A 6,951-nucleotide genomic window follows, 5' to 3' on the forward strand; every position below is an offset into this window, starting at 1 on the left:
GGGGGGGGTAGAAAAAGAAAGAAGCAAAAGTGAAAGAGTGCATGGGACGTCTGAACTGAAGACTGTCCAGTACATTGGGGACAGCGGGGGCTCTCTTGTCCCCCTGAAGGGTCGAGTTAGTAGGAATACAGAGTGGAAGAGTGGGGAGGGAGGGATGAAGCTGACATGGAGCGACGTAAAAGAGACAAAGACAAGATAACAGAGGGACAGACGGCAAGAGAAAAGAGAGAGGGAGAAGTGTTGCAGGCCTGCTACTACCGAGGGAGGAAGTCTGAGCATGGTGGTCAATCTAAACCTGCTACTGCAGCGACAGAGGACAACAAACAATTGAACTGAAAGAGAATTTAACCTGAAGACTTCCAAGAGGTCATGAGGTGATTATAAATATAGTAAAGTTAAAGAAACAAGTACACATTTGCAATAGCTGCGAGCTACGTAACATCTGGTGTCTGTAAAAAATATTCAAACTTTCGACGGCATTCTCTGCCTCGCTTCAGTTTACAGTCCTGCTCTCATCCACTAACATGAGGTTTTGCAGTCTACCGTTGTCCTGAATCCACGTGAACGCAGCATCAGCAATCTGTCCAAGTGTTGTTGTACATCGGCATCGCGCTCCCGGCAAAGCGGTCTCATTGAAATAAATGAGAGGGTTGCGTTTCTAAACAGTGAGCAGGTAATGGTTCAATGACAAATACCTTCTGTTTCAATCAATTCAAACACTGAATGCCTGTCAAAAAAAACAAAAAAACGATGACCTTACCCTTCAATCCCTGATAAAATCTTTACAATGTTACAAATATTATAAAACATTACATTATTAAATGTTAAACATTACATTTTTACAGATTCCAACAACAAGTCAGCAAATCTGTTTTTTCTCATCCTCAACTGGAAGTCAGAAATATTCTTTCTACAGTAAAAAGCTTCTCTAAAAGGTTTGTGAATTACTCCCCCAAATATTCCACTCACAATTAAATTCAGTTTTAATTATACAGTAACAGAAGTTCTCTCAGGTCGAGATCGAACACCTTATGAAAGCCCAGTGACCACTAACACTATCTGAAGCTCTGTTGGCCAAAAGAAGCCAAACATCTACAAGCTTTGGGTTCATGTGATCTTGAATAAATGGGAGGAAAAAATCCTCTCTGACCTTTAAAAACAACAAAGTCCAGTAAGATGTCAGCTTGTAATAGCTCTAACTTTTACCCTCGCGGCTTTCTGTTTACTCTAAGTGGTCCCATCAACCTCGCTGCTCTGTCGTCACACCAATTCTGCTGCTCGTTTTCAAGTCCTGCGATCAAACTTGTCTGAGCAAAGTGAGGCAAATTTACACCATGTTTTGTAAAGTGCAAACACTTCAGTGGAGAGATCAAGAGAAGAGATGAAAGAGACAAAACGGGGAGGAAAAAAAAAACACAGAGAGGACAAGAAAGGCAAAGAACTCGTTAGCGAGTTGCAAAAGCCCAAAGCGAGAGCAGACCTGATGGTGCACAGTGATACAACAGGCCTGTAGCTGATGCTGAGGGCTTTTAACTGCGAGACACAACGAGGATTAGAAAAGTAGGTGAGAGAATAGAGGACAGGCGGAGAAGAGAGAGAAGGAGGTCGGGAGAAAAGAATAACAGATAAAAATGTGGCATGAAGAACACAGAGACAAACTTGGGGGAGAGAGAGAGAAGATGGGAAATAAAGTGAGAGGAAATGGAGGGGAAAGAACAAGAAAGCAATAAAGAGACACTGAAGGAAAGATGTAGAGAGGTAAATGGGTTCAAAAAAAAGGTAGAGACAGAGAGAGTGAGAGGGCTCTTTTCTAAAGTAGAGGAGATGATGGGAGCAAGGTGGAGAAAATAGGACTGTTTTTAGAGAAAGAAGACAAACACATGATCGCCTGAAACTGAGAACAGATCTTCAGATTACACCACACCAATTTACACCAACGAAGGCAGAAAGGAGTGCCGGTATTAACAGACTGCACCAAATGGCTTTTTACACAGAACCATCTGGGAAGTCATTAGGTACTTTCATAAAATACTTGGCAGGTGATTGAATAAACCTTCTGTCTGTCACCGTCTATTAAGGGCGAACTTTAACCAATCAGATCAGCGTTCTTTCAATGAAGAAATACTCTCTTCTGATATTAACTAATGCTAGCAGCCTCTACGCTAACCTTGTTAGCGTCGGCATTGTTGTTTGGATTCTCGCTTGATCTCATGATTTTGTGATCAAGGTTAGTGATTCCCAAAATGCGACTAAACATGAACGCTCGTGTATTCCAGTAGCAAAACACAAAACACACATTCCTCAAAGATCTCAGAGCCTACTAATCGTCTGGGGATGGAAATGGAGAATAGGAGCTTGAATGGCAGGGAGAATGGCCGTTAACAAACTTAAGCCTCTTATTTGAAGGAGAGAGCTTTTAAAACATTAAAAATGGATGTCCGGAGCAACATTATGGTACAACAGCGTTCACAAACTGTTTTCTCACAGTTTTAGCAACAGAAATCAAAATGAGATGAACACATAACATTGAGTGTTAATGCCCCTAATTTGAGAAATTCATGGCATTTTACCTCAAAATATCATTTTCCAGCCTGCATGGTGTTTTTACGTGTTTATGTTTATTTAGATGTTACCGATATCCGATAATTAATGGTGTGTGCATCATTTTCCATGTGATCAGAGAACATCACATCATTTCTGCTGTACATATGAGCGTGATTGTATTTTTGTCTTCAGTTCAACTTCAGTTCAACACGTACGACAAAATAATGAAGCAATGAACCAAAAGGTGTAAGTTGATGCCTTAGCTAATCTCACAAAACAAAATTAATAATTTATGAGCAAGACACAAACGATCCAGACAACACGGATATCAATATTTTGAGTTGTACTCAAGAAACTTTGGATAGTTCAAGTACAAAACAAGATCTGTCAACGAGTGTCTGACTAAAAGGTCAGAACCAGCTCTGCTCAGAGAGACAGAAGAGGAGGAAATATTAAAGATGAAGAGAAACAGACGGAGGGAAAAGTGGAAGAGAACGAGAGAACAACTCCAGGCTGATCTTCAGAGCCTGACGCCAAGCGAGAGCCCGCATCTACAAGAGCGAACCCTCAAGCGGAGCACTGGGAGCAGCAAGGAGCCTGGAGGAGGAACCGGGAGAGGGAGGGGAGGCCGGAGCAGCACAATGCCTCAGTGTAGCCCCTCAGCGAAGCCTCGAAACAAGGCACAATGGCTGCACTGTCAGCAGGCCTTCTCCTGCACTTTCATAGGTCTCCCTGACACCAGGCCTCTCCCCTTTTTCAATAACCAGCACAACAACCTTTTCAGGGGCCGGAGCAACGGTCTGCTCCTCGACCGCCGGCCTGAAAGAGACCATTCTGCGCTCAACGGTCGCTGTTTGAGATCGTTTTTTGTCTTTCGTCTGATTTTTTTCATTCCAGCGCTACGACTGACATGCTATGAGAGAATGGGAGATTATCACCATGTTGTTACTCGCTAGGCCGTGGGGCATTTTCTTGTTCCTAATGGCTTGTGGGTAGAGCTACTGAAAACTGAAAAACCGCAGGGGTTGAAAACTGTTGTGCATTCAGCGCGACAAAGTGCAGAGTTCAGCGATTTCTGGAGGAATGGATGGAGCAAGTTTCCATTCAGGAAAAGAAAGAAAGTGTGGGATGAATGATTCACAACAGCCATGTCCATCAATGATTCATTGACGAGACAGGAATGGATTTTAAAAATTCAAACCAGTCGAACACTTCAGGAAAGAGCGTCCATTCTTAAAAAAAAAAAAAAACAGCAGACAGGGCTTGTCCCAGTGAAGCCCCTCTTCAAAGAGATCACAGCCAAAACATGAAACTGGAGATGGTCTTTCATTCATGGAGCATGTCGGCTTTCCAAGGAAGAGATTTGCCATTCTGGCAGCGGCCATTAGCCAACTGGAGCGGCTCAAATCCAGCAGCCCCTCAAGCTCTGTTGTCCACTGTTGTTATCGGTTTTGTGTAATCACGGCTGCTGCTTGCAAACTTCTGTCTTTGATAAATACCGGGGGGTCAAATAACGTGACACATTTTTAGTTTTGATTTCTGTCAAACTATCTGTTTACTTGACTTAAGGACAACTAAAATAGCTATCTATGTTATTGATTAATTGGTGGTTTAATCTGTAGAATGTCAAAATGGTGAATAATAAACATTCCCACAGTGTCAGGTGACATCTACAAATGACATGATATTCTATTCAGGAGATATAAAGCTTCAAACACTGGGAATCCTCACACAGCTGCCATCGTTGTGCAAGTTCACACATGAAGTAGTTCACTATTTTGAATTTTGGACTAAGCTCACAGTTGACATTGATTTCTTCTGTTTTTTTTTTTTTTTTCAAATGAGTTGTGTTTGACTTGGATGGAGGAACCGTTGGCTCAAGGTCCTACCCTTTGTTAATGATTTCTTGTGATCATCAGTCACTTAATGAGTCGACTTTTGAACCGTTTTCCTCTCTCTTCAGAGGTGCGCCGATGTATTAGCCCCACTGGAGAAGGAAAGTGCACATTCAGTAGTTGAATGGACTCTTAGCTCGTTCAGGCACAGCACTACATAGCTGGAACAGTTAATGTTGACTAATCAGATTCATCTACTAATTCTGTTAGCACTAGTTCATATCCAGTCAAACATTTTTGGTGAAGCTTCGTTTTACAAGTCTGTGATGGCAGAATAAGTTTTTATAGTGCCCCAGTTCTTTAAGTTATATTCCTAAAATAACTATGGAATTTGGCACAAATTATTGGTAAACAGTTTAATTGGTACTTTGGTGGTCTTAATAAACCTGCAGTTAAAATATAATATAAAATAACGTACATTTTTGGGCTCTCAGAAACAGGTTGTGAACTCAATATTGACCCATCCTCGCCTTTTAAGTTGATATTGTTAGGTAACAGTTACGAAGCAACCTTATCATTCATCTCTCTTAGCTCTGTTTTTGGTCTCCCCCAACTCGTGAGGGAAATATCCGTCTCTTTAGCTGCTAAATGCTCCACCAGTTCACCAGTTACTCTCTCACTGTGTTGTTATCTGGTGCTGGGCAGTTTGTGTACAGTGAGTTTTTACAGATTTTCCTCTGAAAACAGCTGAAAACGACACTATGAGAGCAGTGAAAGTGAACTAAAACGGTAACTTTGTGGGCCAGACAGCCTCTCAATGAGCTGAAACTCACTATGAAGTTAATTTTGTCACTCGAGCTCTCAGTGTCCTTGAGCGTTGTATGGAGGTTGAGCAGGAGGATGCAGATTAAAGCCTCATCAGGCAGACAGACGCTCTACTGAAGTGTCCTCCAGCAAGACACTGTCATTGCCAGCCTCACTGTGCTGAAGCTCACCTCTGACCTCTCTGTGGAGGGGTTTTGAACACAAAGGCAATTTCCCCACAATGATCAATAAAGCATCACATTACCATCCTCTAAATGGGCACCGATGTAATGTGTCATAATTTGTGTCATCAATCATCCTGTCAGTGTGTGAGTGTGAGGTTTTCATCCCGAGAGACGGAGCTTCTCTGTCGATTATGGTGCAAACCGAGGTTTTCAGGGTTAGTTTGTATTTCTGTTTCTGCTTTTGTCCTGTAGTTTCAGGGGGAGTTTTTTCTGTTTTTCTTTTTTATTAAAATTTTTTAAATGGTGTCTTTCAGTTTTTCGGGACTTTTCATGTTTCTTCTGTAATGGTTTTTGTATGCTTTTTCTGTCTGTGTTTTTATTTTTCTCTGTTTTAATTTCTGTTTCTGTTTTTCAGTTGTCTGAAATAACAAAAACTTCCAATGAAAAGTTGGCTGGTTGTTCATTAAATAATGAAAAGCATACCAATGGCGGATCAAGGCATTTGTGGCTCAGCGTCTTGCTCAAGCACACGTGGACAGGAGGAGCTGGAGATCTAACCAACAACCCCTGGGATTAATGGACACGCTGTACTCCAAATAAAGCAGAAATTCACCACCAGCACAATTAATTTGACAGCAGCTTAGACAGAGAAAGTGCTTGAGGGGTTTCCATTAAAGTGAATTTCTGTTTCTGTGCTTCATATTTGTTTCCATGACCTGTTTTTTTGTACACTGGCCTGAATTCTTAGAGTCTGTAATGTGTTTGTTCTCTTGTTTTTATCTGTGTTTACATCCCCTGTCACTCCATGGAGAGTTGAGCGACAGACCCACTTAGCCAAAGAGCGTTTTTTAAATACATTTGATTTGACTTGAGGAGAAACTGGCGCTGAAAAGGCTCCCAACTGCCATAAAGAGAAATAAACAATGAATAAGCAGACTTATCGAACCCCACAGTGGGTCTGAGACCAAATACAGTGAATTATCGTAAAGCCCAGAACGGGGTTTACTAAGGCCTAGCAAACGGCAACCAGATGACAAACCACAGAACAACGTAGGGGAGGTGGCGCGCTGGGGGGGGGTTCCCTTAATCACTAAACAGCTGCCTCTATAAAGCTTAAAGATGGTACCTAAAACCAACATTAACTGAAAGGGGTTTAAAAACAGAGCCATAGGAAACCAATTTCCACCAACACCAAACAAACTGAGGAAAACCTCTCAGCTTTTCTCCGCTCTGCAGAAAACCCATTAAGTTCGTCTGAAAGGCTGCGAGCACGCCCCCAGTCTTGTGAATGCATCGTCTGTGTGAAGAGACTGGGGGATCGGGGGGCGGGGGGCAACCAGCCAGAGACAAATCCTGGCAGAGAAGGTGCATCTTGGGGAGGGAAAAAAAGGCAAAAATCCCACAAGAGTTGAGAAAAAATCTCCCCACAAAACTGAGCATCTGTCCTCCTGTCGCAGGTGATTATTCTGGGCGACAGGAGAAGTGCCGCCTCATCATTATGTAGTGAAGCCACCGTCACGAGCCAGAAAAACAGAAAAAAAACCGGGTGGATTTGACCCCAGTGGCAGAGGAGGAGCGGCTGG

At 42.4% G+C, this 6,951-nt stretch overlaps 1 protein-coding gene across 1 annotated transcript in view; it reads right to left on the minus strand.

The window, feature by feature from the left end:
• The window catches only part of LOC118337238 (transcription factor IIIB 90 kDa subunit-like), a 119,705-nt gene that overhangs the window by 39,111 nt on the left and 73,643 nt on the right, over positions 1–6,951 (minus strand). The gene's annotated exons all lie outside the window — the stretch shown is intronic.

The sequence above is a fragment of the Morone saxatilis genome, unplaced genomic scaffold (genome assembly GCF_004916995.1).
Source record: "Morone saxatilis isolate NCDOM2014 unplaced genomic scaffold, NCSU_SB_2.0 Contig3, whole genome shotgun sequence".
In the NCBI taxonomy this organism is placed as follows: domain Eukaryota; kingdom Metazoa; phylum Chordata; class Actinopteri; family Moronidae; genus Morone; species Morone saxatilis.